The 15,200-nt window shown below is 41.2% G+C and overlaps 1 protein-coding gene and 1 non-coding gene across 3 annotated transcripts in view; one reads left to right on the forward strand and one right to left on the reverse strand.

Moving 5' to 3' along the window:
• IQGAP2 (IQ motif containing GTPase activating protein 2) overlaps positions 1 to 15,200 on the reverse strand; it is a 287,229-nt gene that overhangs the window by 188,685 nt on the left and 83,344 nt on the right. The gene's annotated exons all lie outside the window — the stretch shown is intronic.
• Positions 10,291 to 10,395, forward strand: LOC140624089 (U6 spliceosomal RNA). The gene has a single exon (XR_012023626.1). It is a non-coding gene; the product is annotated as a U6 spliceosomal RNA (small nuclear RNA).

Here is a 15,200-nt window from a genome sequence, read left to right on the forward strand (position 1 = left end):
GCTAATCTAAGCTCTTTTTTTAAAGATTTATTTATTTATTTTAGGGAGACAGAGCCCATGTGCATGGGGGGAAGGGGCAGAAGGAGAGACCAGCAGACTCCCCAGTGAATGTCCATGGAGCCTGACATAGGGTTCAATCTTACGACCCTGGGATCATGACATGAGCTAAAATCAAGAGTTAGATGCTTAATCATTAGGTGCCCCACTAATCTAAACTCTTAATTCAAGACACAACAGGGCAAAGTAGTGGCTACAAACCCCACATAAATGCAACAGTGATCAAATACCAATAAATTACAACATTCTAATGTTAGACATTGCAGTCACTGTTCTATGTGTCACACTGCCTGTCATATGGGCAATGGGTTTCTCTTTCATTTCACCTAACAGCAGAGCTCTAAAGAGACTGGGAACATAGATACACTGAATTCAGCTAAATGCATCCTTTCAGACCCTCTGTATTCAAAGCACCACAGTGATTCCAGAACAATGGTGGAGGGAAAATACAGTCCTTACCACCAAATAACATAATCCAACTGGGTGGGGAGAGATAGGCAGGTATGATACAATGTTAACATAATATCATGAAAGTAAATGTCAACAAGTTATGAACAGTGCACTGATAGAGATCACTTCCAATTTCAAGAAACAATCGCTTCTAGCAAGATTTCAAGGAGTACAGGCCACCTGATGCTGATAGGGAAATTTTGAGGTAGGAGGGGAAACAAAGGTTTTTAGCTAAGGGAGGGGGACAATCAGGGCTACGTCTCAGGAAGACATATCAGATGGCAGCATGCAGGACAAGCGGCGAGTGGCTAGATCAAATGTAAGCAGCCAGCAAACTGGCAGCCAGAAAGACAGAGCAAGTATATATGGAAAAAGCTAAGTCCACAGACCTAGCAAAAAACCAGCACTGGAAGGAAGGACAATGGAATCTTAAATGTAATTGATGTATTAGGATCCACGGTCAGTAATTTTAAAAATTAAGGAAATCCTGAAACTGGAGGGAAAGAGTTTTGAAGTTTTTTAAAAAAAAAGATGTTATTTTTTGGAGCAGTTTTAGATTTAGAAAAAATCAAGGGACAAGGATATATATGCTTGGCACCCCCACCACCCAGTTTCTCTTATTAGCATCTTGCAGTAGGATGATGCATTTGTTTCAATTGATAAATACTGAGACATTATTATTAACTAAAGTTCATAGTTTCCATTAGGGCTCACTCTTAAGGTCACACATTCTAATACATGGGTTTTGACGAATGCATAATGACATATCCACTATTAATAGTACTATACCCAAAAGTTCCACTGCCCTAACAACCTTGTGTTTCAACCATTCATTCTTCCCTCCCTCCTCCTAAGCCTCTGCCAACCACTGATCTTTTTACTGTCTCCATAGTTTTGCCTTCTCTGGAATATCTTATAGTTGAATATATAGGGTTTTTTTTAGGCTTGGCCTTTTTAGATGCCAGCTGGCCCAAAGCTTCCGTTGACTATTTTACTAGGACAGATCAATACTTCTGTGGCTTGTCTGAAAGAAGGGAAGTTACTGAACTTCAGTATTACAAATTTATTTTATAAGGAATTCCTGGAATTCCCACATGAAACATACCCAAAAACCAATTTAATTGTTTTAACATGCTAAATTTTACCACAGTTCCAGACCATCATCCTTATTAAGAACGGTGCTTTGATGGCAGACAGACCTCTGTCAAGCCCAGAACCTTCCCTTAGTGTTTTGACCTTGAGCAAGCTAATCTCTGAAAACTCAGGGGTTTTTAAAAATGTATTTCAGGAACAATACCATGTCCCTCAAGGAGTGCTATAAGGATTGAAATAATATCCCTAAGACTACCTAAAACACAGTGCCTGGCACAGAGGAAGCACTCAATAAATATTAATGATTAATTTTTTTTCATGGTCTGTAAATTTTCTACCAATGAAGGAAGATTAAAATCAGCCAAGGCTATGAGAATTCAAAGGGTAACATTTCATAAAATTCATATATGTAGTAAATAGCTATAAGGGGTAAGACACTACAATAGTTAGAAGGAACATTTTTTAAATAAAAATTATGACTTAGAGACTCTTTGTGAGTCTAAGTATCTGTGAATATCCACATTCTCAGTTCAAATTTAAAAATAAAATTTAAAAATATGATAAATATTATGTCATTGTCATCTAAAAAGGTCTCTGGTCTCATTGTAGTTCCAACTAGCTTTTTTCCTAATGCAACAGATAATATCACACCTTAAACTGCGGCTTCTTTACAGACTGACTCCAAGAAGCCCAAGTTATCTCTTAAAGGTCATCAATAAAGGAGGCAATTACAAGGCTCTGATTTCATGGAATACAAAGTTAGGTACTAAAGCTGAAAGATAAGCATGCGTCAATTTGGCATGGAGGAGGGATCCAGAACACACAAGGCCCAAGGTTGCCTAGGGGTTTTAAAGTTTTCCCTCCCATGTTACAGAAGCCTTCTACAAAATGTGAGTTCCCCACTTTGAGTCTTACACTGCACCTGGATAGCCTAGTAACTCTCTTGGGATAATACGGAGAACCCTCTGCTTTAGTAGCATATTGTAACTTTTGGCTAATGGTCAAGTTCTACTAAAATTTGTCTTCAAATACTTTGTTTTTCTGACTCTGACAATGAAAGTAAGAATTTGAAGAATCCAGCTCCAAAGCAGATTATCTGAAATATATTATGTTCTTGCCCTAATGATAAAACAGGACCAGTCATCTCTATACTTTTTTTTTTTTTTAAGATTTTGTTTATTTATTCATAGAGACACAGAGAGAGAGAGGCAGAGACACAGGCAGAGGGAGAAGCAGGCTCCCTGCAGGGAGCCCGACACAGACCCTATCCCAGGTCTCCAGGATCACACCCCAGGCTGCAGGCGGCGCCAAACCGCTGTGCCACTGGGGCTGCCCATCTCTATACATTCTTTTAAGATAGATACACTATTGTAGTTACCAACACTACATTGAAAATTTTTATCAATGCTTTCACTTAACATTCAATCAAGAAACCTAAAAAAATACTTTCAATGTCTACAATGTAAAAAAGAAACTCTAAATACCACTTGTCATAATTTTAAAAATATGAAAAACTGTTAGCTCTTGGAAACTGTCTGGTGGGAATGAAGTTTACTATTCATTCAGTTTTTGTCTACCATGGGCAAAGCAATGTGGATATGGTTATAGTGCACTGTGGCATAAATTTGCCCTTCTCTGCCCTTGGCAAACCCAAGTCTAGACTTAAAGACAGTCCAATAAGGACAAGTAATTTTAATACAAGGTGACAAATACTATAATAGATGTGGTTTATAAGATACAATTGTGTCTTGCTTTTTTCAACATTATAATCAAACACTTTCTGGTGTTATTATACAGTCTTTCTAACCATTGTTTGTAAAGTCTACCTAATGCTCCAGTGACTTGCTAGATTAAATATGATGAGCAGGGGCACCTGGATGGCTCAGTCAGTTAAGCACCAGACTCCTGGTTTTAGCCCAGGTCTTGATCTCATGGGTCATGAGATGTAGCACCACACTGGGCTCTGTGCTCAGCTGGGAGTCTGGTTGAAGATTCTCTCCTTCTGCCCCTCCCAATATATGTGCTATTTTTCTCTAAAATAATAAATCTAAAAAAATATGATAAACTCCTGACTCTGGGAAACAAAGGGCTGCAGAAGGGGAGGTGGGAGCAGGGTTGGGGTAAGCAGATGATGGATACTGAGGAGGGCACGTGATTTGATGAGCACTGAGCACTGGCTGTTATGCTATATGTTGGCAAATTAATTTTTTTAAAGCTTTTATTTATTTATTCATGAGACACACACAGAGAGAGGCAAAGGCATAGGCAGAGGGAGCAGCAAGTTCCCTTGTGGGGAGCCTGATGCGAGTCTCACCCCAGGAACCCAGGATCACAACCTGAGCCAAAGGCAGATGCTCAACCACTGAGCCACCCAGGTGTCCCGCAAATTGAATTTAAATTAAAAAATATGATAAATATTATGTCATTGCCAATTCTTCAATATAATCAGTGATGCTAGGACAGCCACATGGCATTTACTGTATCTGAGATTGCTTTCTTAGGCAGAATTTAAAGAGAAACATTAGTTTTATATATACGTATATATGTTACATATATTTTTTAAAAATGTGTATGTATACAGACATACACACATCATCAAACTGTTTATCAAAGTGTTCCCTGCAAGTGCAAAGAGATCAGGCTACCTGAGATAGAGGGTACAGATGAGAGCTTTATGCATGCAGTGTGGTTTTACTTTGGTTTATTAACAGGTGAAAAAGAAACCATCTAAGTGGTTTTATGTCATTTTGTAGAACTGAGCATGTTGCAAGTTTAGTTATTTTATTGTTCTGTGAACTGTTCTTTGGCCGCAGACTTTTTTAAGCATTTTGTTTTTTCTTATGAATTTGTATGCATCTCACTTGACCTTTATTCAGTTCCAGGTTTCCATCTTTAGCTTTTGGAGGGGCTCTGAAAACCACCCTTGTATCACTGTATCATGATGGCTTCCGTTTCTTCAATTCCCGCTCTGGTGAGAAACTGGTACAAACTGGTGCTAAGCGGAGCCCTGCCCTCCTGATCTTTGCCATTCTTTCTCCATCCCTTTAGTCCAGTTCACTTTGGACCTTTCACTGATTGCTCAAAGAAAGACACACCCAAGTTTTATTTTGATAATATCTTACATGTACAATGTAACCTGATTTTTCTTTCATTTTCTTCCTTACCCCTCTTCACCTAAGGAGTTCCTTCCCCATAAGCAGTAGGACCCTTCCTCTTAAAAGGAAGAATCTACTCCTTCCCCCAGTCCCTTTTATAGGTAAACCTCATCCCCAGGGTATGAGGATGCAGTGAAAAGGGGCGGTACTCGTGCTGCATTAGGCCTTCTCCAACAATGGACTCTGAACTCTCTCAATTATATATTCCTACTACTGAAAGTATGCTGAGCACATGTACATTCATTTGCAAATTATATATATGTACTACAGCTTAGCAGAATGGTGAAGAGCAGAGCTGTGGCACCAAATTCCCTGGGTTTGACAATCTAGAGCTTCACAGCTTCATTACTAAGTTACTAAGTCTCTACCTGCCTGATTACATACCTGTGAAATATGGATAAAAACAGCACTTCCTAAGGTTTTTATGAGGATTAAATATTATATGTAGAGAGCTCACAACTGTGGCTCACAAAGAGGAATGTAAATGCTTGCTATTGCTGCTCTATACTAACGTCTCCATTTTAAAGAAGAGTTTTAGAGCAGTATTTAGTTTTAGATTCACAGCAAAATTGAGAAGATACAGAGATCCCCCATATACCCCCTGCCCCTACACATGTACAGCCTCTCCCATTCTCAACATTTCCCTACCAGAGCTGTACATTTGTTATCATCAATGACCCTATGTTGACATATGATTATCACCTGAAGTCTGTACCTTATCCTAGGGTTCACTCGTGGTGTTGTACATTCTATGTGTTTGGACAAACGTATAGCAACATGTATCCACCAGTAGAGTATCATATATAGTATTTTCACTCTCCTAAAAATCCTCTTTGTTCTATCTATTCATCTTTCCTTCCCTGTCCTAACCCTTAGCAACCAGTGAGCTTTTACTTTTATTGTTAAAAAGACCATCTTTGTTCTAGTGTATTGCTTTGCTCTTTTGTCAAAGATCAGTTAACTACACTTAGGTGGGTCTATTTCTAGGATCTCGATTTCCTTCCATTGATCTACTGTCTACACTTTCACCACAACCAAGCTGTCTTGATCACTAGAGCTCTATAGTAAGTTTGAAGTCAGGCTTTGTCAGCCCTCCAATTATTCTCCTTCAATATTGTGTTGGCTATCCTGGGTCTTTTGCTTCTCTGTGTAAACTTTAGCATTAGGTTGTCAACACACAAGACACCTTCTATGAATTTGCCTAGAATTGTACTGAATCTATAGATTAAGTTGGGAAGAGTTGACATCTTGGCAAGATGAAGTCTTCCTTTTTTTAAAAATTATTATTATTATTTTTTTAATGAGAGACACACAGAGAGAGTCAGAGACCCAGGCAGAGGGAGAAACAGGCTCCCTGGGGGGAGCCCGGGATTACGACCTGAGTCAAAGGCAGACGCTCAACCACTAAGCCACCCAGGTGCCCCAAGATTAAGTCTTCCTAGCCATGAACAGGAAATATCTCTGGTCCTTTTGTTCTTCTTTGAATTTGCTCATCAGAGTTCTGCACTTTTCCTCATACAGTTCTCATATATTCTTAGGTCTATACTTAAGTATTTCATGTGTGGTGATGCTCATGTCAATGGTGTTGTGTTTTTTATTTCAAATTCCACTTGGTTCATTCATAGTATACAGAAAAGTGATTAACTTTTGTGTATTAACTTTGTATACTTCTTTCTTGCCATAATTATATATTAGCTCCAAACTATTATCTACATTTTTGTCTAAAACAGAAAATTTTAAGAGGCAGGCAATAAATAAAAAATAGATGTCCTAACATATTTTTCTCCCCACTTTCCACTCTGAAGATCACTGTTGTTGTCTATTGTACAGAGTTTGGTTAGCTTAACTCTTGGGTCAAATCTAAATGGGGTAGATAGATGTGAGATTGATGGTCAATATTTTTTCCATTAACTTCAAGTCTGAGATAAATACACACCACTGCTTTTGGAGGAAAGATAGTAATATTTATGCCCACTAAATGCTAGAAGCTTTCACATGTTGAGAACAAGACACTTATTGGCAGTGAACTAACTGTACTTAAATAAAGAGGATGTGGGTGGAAGAGAGTGAGAAATTCATAATTAAAATAAATTAGTCCTTCCTCCTGTCCAAGTATGAGGTCCATTAGGTTACCTTCTATACAGTGTTTGAGCCAAGAATATAGAGTGGCCTCAGAGGTGTCCAGACTAAAACTTATACCACTTTGGTGGATTATATGTATCTCCTGATTTTACACTAGTCACCTGCCCATTCCTGCCTGGTTGCTGGTAGTACAGACAGATTATAAAACACTGAATGTGTCTATTCCTAGTACAGTGGCTGGTACACAAAGTGCTCAATGTCTAAATAATATGGCTTTGAGTGGCTCAGGTTATGATCCTGGGATCAAGTCTTGCATCGGGCTCCTCACAGGGAGCCTACTTCTCCCTCTGCCTGTGTCTCTGCCTCTCTCTGTGTGTCTCTCATGAAAAAATAAATAAAATCTTAAAAAAAAAAAAAAGACGGCTTTGCACACTTGTATAGTGAAGATCTTTTTACATAACTAATGACAGTTCCTGTTAAAAGTGTGGTGGTTGCTGAGGAGAGGGGCACTCGTGGGGAAATGTTTACAAGCAACAGGAATAAAGGTAGATCCCAGCACAGCGCTTAGAACATAATGGGTGGTCAACAGGTATTTCTTCAGTGGATAAATGGGGTCTCAAAAGATAAGAACGAAAATGATAGTAGAGAGGAAAGAAGCTGACAGTGGTCTGATTGACATCTACAAGCCTGGAGAGGGGGAAGAGATCAGTGGGGCTCTAAAGGACAGATTATCTCAGGAAGCAGTGGAAGGCTGACTTGGAATGTCACTTAGAGGTTTGGCAGCAAAATCTGCTGATGCAACACTACAGTTCCTCACTGTAAGCTTGAGGAGTTCCTCAAGCTTATAATGCATAAGATTTTTTTTTTTTAAAGAAACTGTCCTAAGGAAATCAGTACCTGTAAAATGCAAGTCTCTTTGAACTCTCCCTCAATTTCCCTTATGAGAAGAACCCTTGCTCCTTTCTCCTTTTATCATCACTAACTTATTAACTGAATCTAACAGCAGCAACTGTTTCTTCCTTGGGAGAGCGGGTGTTTGGAGCAGAAGAGCCTAGGCTTGGGTGACTCCCTGACCCTGGGGGTGACTCCCTGCTGTGCTTTGTTGTTTCCAGAGTGGCCTTGGCCAGCCCTTTACGCAATCTAAACATGATTTTGAGGCTCAAATGGGATGATGTATGTAAACTGCTAGACACTGAGCCTAGCTCGTGTACTCACTATTTGCCGAGTGCTTACCTAGCGCCAGGTCCTGCTCTAGGGATCAAGAATATGCTGAGAGCAAGGGCACAGTCCTTATTCTTATGGAACTAAACTTCTTCTGAGAGAGCCACACAGGTCCTAAGAGCTTATACCATGAAGAATGGCCTAAGCATCAAGGGAAGGTTCATCTAAGGACACAGCCCTTAACTCGGTATCAGTAGGATGATATGTGCAGTAGCCAGGAAGAAGGCACTTGTGTGAGGGCTCTAAGGTGAGAAGGATCCACCTGAGGGACAGAGGAGAACAAGTATGACTAGAGGGGGTGGTGCTGGACATGAGTGAGGGAGTCAAGGACCCGATCCCTAGATACGGCCACATGAAGAACAGAGAGTCAAGAGTCAGGACTAATCAAACGTGGGCCCTACTGAGCCAAGAGGGTGAGGGAGAGATGGTGATGTGGGCTTCTGGGCTGTGGAGTTTAGTGGATGATGGTGTTTTCATGGGAGGAGGACATGAAGAAAAGCACATGTTGCTGGGGGAAAATTATAGTGGGGGGTATTAGAAAGTCATGAATTTGGATTTGAACACTTCTTTGAAATAGCACTCAGAAGTGGAGAACGTGGAGTCTGCAATGACAGATCTGGGGCTCAGAGAACTGGCCTGGCCTAGAGACACACACTTACAAGACATCTCCCAAAGAGGAAATCTCACCTTCATCCACCTATGTTACAAAGAAGAGAGAAAGTATAGTGTAAGGAGAGAAGGGAGCCTAGGACTGAGTCTTGATGACCTTTAACATTTAAATGTTGACTAGACACACATGGGGGTCGGGTGGACAGAGTGGCAGTGAAACAGTAGCAGTAACAAAAATTAGGAAGGCAAAAAAGACCTATGGGTAGGTCACCCGAGCAGTGGAGAAACAGAGTAACTGGCTCTCTTGCCCCTTACTCACTGTGAGGGTACTGACCCTAAGATCTTGTCTGCTCCCCCAGCACCAGGATAAGAGTTGTCAGAAGTCCATAGCAAGTGGCTGATCAAATGCAAGGGTGGGGAGGATGGGTGGGAGGAACGCACTCGCAGGTCTTATACCTGAACATATCCTGACACTCCTCTGTCAGCACAGGATGCTCTAAAAGTCAAGGGCACTGCCAAAGTCACTGCCAGCTCTGATGGTTCAGGGATTCAGCAGCTTTAGTGGGGCATTTGAAAAGAACCTACCAACAGATCAAGTCTTGTGAGAGGCAAGATTCTTGGCAGACATCTCCAAATAGCACCAACCAACAAGAGAATACTTGCTCCCCCCACCCCATCAAAAACTATCAGTCTAGTTCAAAAGAAAAGCAACCTGTGTGACTTGCTTACTATGACTCAACACCAATATAGGAAAGCATGGCATCAAAAGTCATTCTGAGAAAAAAGTTATTCTGTACAATAAAATTAAAAATTCAAGAAGAAAAATTTTTTTTTTTTTTTTAAAGAGAGAAAGTGGTAGCTCAGCGGTTTAGCGCCGCCTTCAGCCCAGGGCGTGATCCTGGAGACCCAGGATCGAGTCCCACGTCGGGCTCTCTGCATGGAGCCTGCTTCTCCCTCTTCTCCCTCTGCCTGGTTCTCTTCCTCTCTTTCTCTGTGTGTCTCTTATGAGTAAATAAATACGATCTTTAAAAAAGATAATAAAGAGAGAAAGTGTGCAAGAGGGATGGGGGGGTGGCAAAGGAAGAGGAAGAGAGAATCTTAAGCAGGTTCCCTGCCTAGTGTGGAGCCCAACATGGAACTTGATCTCACCACCTTGAGATCAAGAACCTGAATTGAAATCAAGAGTCAGACACTTAACTGCCTGAGCCACCCAGGTGCCCCAAGAAAATAAAGTATTTTCTAGAATAAAAAATTAAAGAGTTAATCTGAACTTCATTAGGTTTGTTATATTTAGGGGTAACCTCTCCTAAGAGAATGCTCTGAAATTCTCCAACTTTTTAGAATTATCTCACATTTTGGACATTAGGTCAAGACACATTACACTTTTTTAAAAAAGATTTTATTTATTTGAGAGAGTATGAGAATGAGAGGGCAAGAGTGAGAGCAAGAGAGAGAGAGAGAGAGATCATGAGCAGGGGGGAGGGGCAGAAGGAGAGGGAGAAATAGACTCACCGCTGAGCAAGGACCCCGATGTGGGACTCCATCCCAGGACCCTGACCCATGCCAAAGGCAGATTCCTGACCGACTGAGCCACCCAGGCGCCCTCACGTTAAACTTTATGTTGGTGCTCGCTTCGGCAGCACATATACTAAAATTGGAACGATACAGAGAAGATTAGCATGGCCCCTGCGCAAGGATGACACGCAGTCATTATTCCCTCTAGGTTTTGAAAAACCTATTTTAATTCAAGCATGAACTCAAACTGATTAGTGTAAAAACGTGAACACACCAATGTTCATTTAATGGTGACCAGCTTCTCCCTCCACTCCTTTTATTGTCCTCAGCAGTAGTGGTGGCTGTTGGCATTTAATGGGTATTTGAGGAAAATCCTAGTGCTGTTCTGCTGCTCACTGGTCCCAGGCAGTGGATTTCCATACCTCAGGATACTCTAGTGAGGCTGAAGGGGAGGCTTGTATAGATGATCCCTGGTGAGTGGAACCACCGCGGCCTCCGGGAATTTAACAACAGCTACAGCAGAACCAGACACAGCTACATGCTGTTTCTAGGACGCTTGCTGTTCTACCTCAACAAACACAGCCTCTTACGTTCTATTTCTTTTTTTAAATTTTCCTTTTAAAGATTGCATTTATGTATTTGAGAGAGAGAAAGAGAGAGAGCGAGCATGCACAAGCAGAGGGAGGGGCAGAGGGACAATCAGACTCTCTGCTGAGCAGGGGAGCCTGACCCCAGGACTTCGGGGTCCTGATCCTAGTGGAAGGCAGACACTCAACCGACTGAGCCAGGCAGGTGCCCTCACACCCTTTTTCTGGACACATCTTCAGGGTCACAGAGTATATATACCAAGATGCCACAGTGACTACACCTACAGAATATAATGAGCAACTGTAACTGTGCCAAATTGAGTCTCCGCCCTTCCACACATAGCACTGTGACTTTCGAGTCACATTGAGCTCGACATTGTCGCTGTGCAGCAACCATAGCAACCATTTCAGTCTTTTAGACTAACAGGTCAGTGTCTCCATGGGCAAAAGCAAGGGGTCGTGCTGTTCCCTTAGGTCGCACTGTAATTAAAGATGCACAGATGTAGAAAACACTGCAGGAGGGCTGCTTAGAACACAAAAGCCCAGACTTTACCACAATGTGGGGGTGGAGTAGGAGTGGCGGGGGGGGGGGGGGGGGGGGGGGGGACCAGACAAGCCAATACAAAGGGCCCTCCAAGTAAAAGCAGAACTTTTACATGTGATACCATTCCGATTATCAAGAAAGCATTTTTTCCCCCACATTTCTTGTTGAAGTTTGCCTCCATTTGGATTTCTCTAGCACAAGTGCCATCTAAAAACTAGAGCCTCATTAGGTGTGTTATTCTTGCTTAGAATTAGGCAGAAATACTACATTTAGTGGCCAATTCCCTCAATGTGCATTACACTTCCAATATGTAGTCCATAAGGCAGCCTGGTAGGAGCAGAAATGACAAGGGATTTAGCATCAGACAGCCTTGGACTCCAATCGCAGATCTGTTGTTTATCGTACCACCTTGGCAACTTACTGAAACATTCTGAAACTCTGTTTTCCCATTAGTTAAATGAGGAACTACTGCAGCTCATAGAGTATGATGAAATTAAATAAAAATTTAGACAGTGCCCGGGGTTCATTAGGTTACCAGCAGCAATTATCATTAGGATAAGGCCAGTCCATGATCTACCATTACTTTAAGCCCTAAAGATAAGAAATCAACCTAAAATGATGACATTATAGGCAAATGCATATGACAAAGTAGGAAGAACATAAATGCAAATTACTTGATTTTTAAAAATGAAATAAATGAGGATTCAGGTGCACAGGTATACGATAGGAACTGACAATGTTTTTTAGCTCTTCGATGGGGTGATGGGCACCCCCATGTTTAGTGTTCCTTAAGTGGTGCACGTATGTTGTATGTACTTTTGTTGGCATAACGTGTTTCACACACAAAGATATCTAAAGTTAAAAAAGAAAAACACAGGGAGTAAAGACACCAAGATGTCTTATTATTTCTAAAAGGTAAGGTTGTAGGGCAGCCCGGGTGGCTCAGCGGTTTAGTGCCACTTGCAGCGCAGGGCGTGATCCTGGAGAGCTGGGATCGAGTCCCACATCAGGCTTCCTGCATGGAGCCTGCTTCTCACTCTGCCTGTGTCTCTGCCTTTCTCTCTCTCTCTGAATAAATATATAAATAAATCTTAAAAAAAAAGTTTCTCCTTGCATACTTATAAAAAAAATAAAAGGTAAGGTTGCAAATAACTTTTACGCATTTCTGTATTTTCCAAGCTTCTATATTAAAAAAAAAGAATTTGTTATAATAATGCTACACTGCCGAGCCCTTGGCTAGAGGCCCATTCTGGCTGTGGCAAGAAGACACTCCTTTTCTCTGACCACTACCTCCACCGTGAACAAAGGCATCAGCAATTCACCTTTATTCAGGAAATGTTCACATTCAGAAAGTGAAACAAGTGCTTCTAGGTTAAAAAAAAAAAAGTAAATTAACATTTGAGTTTTTACTAAGAGCTTATCTTCTCAGTAACTGTTCTATGAGGCAGCTTTTCTTATTCCCATTTTACAGGTAACTTGGAAAGTTTAAGCACCTTGTCTAAGACCTAAGTTAGGTTACAAAGCAAATTAGCTTTTATGATAATACTGTCTTACCTGGAAATTGTAGCCTTTCATGAAATGCAGGTGGGCACATGTGTATGTAGATGCCACGCTTTAAAAAAAAACTGCACAGAAAACTCACTATGGTATTCAAACATTAAAGAGCTCAGAGAACTCCATTTTCTGCACCATGTCTCACATCTCATGCAGGAAAGCAGAGGGATCTCTCATCTTAGAGGAGTTGCTTTATTTTTGAATGGGTACAAGAAGATCCAGATATAGGGCAATAATGCTTTTCATGTGGTTTAAAAAGAAGTTAAGGAGTATAGCTTTCTGTGATTCAGAGACAGAGGACAGGACGGAGGGCCCAGATGCTTGAGTTTCAGAAGTAACCTTCCTTGGCATACCCATGAAAGACAGACTTCATCACAGCAGGATATTCACTGTTAGTACATGAGATAGATTTTGAGAATGGGTAAGAAGACACGGCTTCTTGTGTTAATGCAGTCATGATTGTGTTATTTACCAGTGGCAATTTAGAATCTAAGTAAATTCCTGCCAGGTGGTCAGAATTCACTTTTTTTCTTGATGCCACACTAACTAAAACCCATTATACTTACTCCATTTTTCTTCAAACGAATTGCTAATATATCTGAACAGCAAATTCCAGGGTTTGCTCAAAAGCCACCTTCCACTTTTTCTACTATGCTCTGCTCATCCTCTTACCTTCAGAGGATCTCATCCCCCATCATAGCAACTCTCCTGGGGAGGGGGAGGATCATCTAGGACCCCAGAGATCCAGTCACTCCCCGTATAATTTTTAGGAATGCACCAGCATTCTGTCTTTCACTGACTGTGGATTATAGGCCTAGAATTTTAGATACCCAGATCCTGTAGGCTTGAGGGAGACACACCAGGGAGCCCAACACCTCAGCTGTGAGAAGAACAGAATAAATTATATCAATGGCTGCCACATACTGGGTGCTCATCAGGTTTAGAGACTACACTTAAATTGTCCTTTTGCCCTAATGACCCCATAAGAAGGCAGTCTCTCCACACATAAGAAAACTGAGGCTTTCAAACTCAAGGTCACAGAACTGTGACATAGAAGAAGTAGGATTCAAATGGACTCCCTGCCCTTCACCACAGTTCATCCAGAAAAGGTATCTGAGGTTTGGAACCACGTGGCCTTGGCTGTATTTCTTTCTGTGACATGAGAGGAAGTGGAAAGTCAAGTCTTTGAGCTTTAGTTTCCTCATCTATAGAATGCAGACAGTACCATCTGACTCATGTCCACTGTGTGGAAACATTCATTAAATCAAGAAAAGATATGAGGGACGCCTGGGTGGCTCAGTGGCTGAGCATCTGCCTTCGGCTCAGGGCATGATCCCAGGGGTCCTGGACTTGAGTCCCACATCGGGTTCTCGCAGGGAGCCTGCTTCTCCCTCTGCCTGTGTCTCTGCCTCTGTGTGTTTCTCATGAATAAATAAATAAAATCTTAAAAAAAAGAAAAGATATGAAAACTTTCTGAAAAGTTAAGCATTGCACATACATGTGGCATTAAGAATAATGGAAACATGTAGATACTTGTTACCTATTCCGGTGTTCTGGCAAGTAACCGGCCCAAGAGAATGCTGAACATCTCTCTGCTCTGAATTCTAAAACGGATGCCAGACATCAGAACATGTACAGCAAGGACTACACAATCTCCGGTACTAGAGTTGGGAGGTTTGGTTTTTCCTCACATGGGAGTTCTACTCTGTAAGATGGCACGTGACTTACCAATGCCTTGCTGAGTTTGGTCAGTCGGCTGTACACTTAGGCTAGGAGAAGTAGATGTCATAAAATAATACTCCAGGGTCTAATTACCAAGACTCCATCCTGCAGCCACTAGCGGTGCTCCAAGGGGGCAGCTGGCACATCCATTCACAGCAGGAAAAAAGTTCTGATATTCATCAGGGTGTGATCAATCACTCGCTCACATCTACTGTATCACCAAAATACCTCCAAAACATTACATTTCGTATTTTAGGGTACTCATCTCAAATAGCAATCTCATTTTGGCTTTTATGAAACTCACGAAATTCTTAGCATTATTCATCAACATTTTCCCATACAGGGGAGAGTTGACTAATCCTAACTCGAGCCAGTGCAAGGAGGGGGAACCCAGCAGAGAACACAAAATGCCATACTTCTCATTTGAGAATGCCAAGTTCAAAGCAAAACAAATGGCTTTTTTTCAATCCAGAGAACAAATGAAAGATTACAACTTAAAAATGAATATGGGTGAGACGAAGCAAACTTTATTTTTGCTGAGATGAGTACTCATTATAGAGAGTCTGGAAATAATAAAATAAAGTCCTACATTTTAGAAAAGTCACCTTTGAA

This window comes from Canis lupus, chromosome 2 (genome assembly GCF_048164855.1).
Source record: "Canis lupus baileyi chromosome 2, mCanLup2.hap1, whole genome shotgun sequence".
Lineage (NCBI taxonomy): Eukaryota > Metazoa > Chordata > Mammalia > Carnivora > Canidae > Canis > Canis lupus.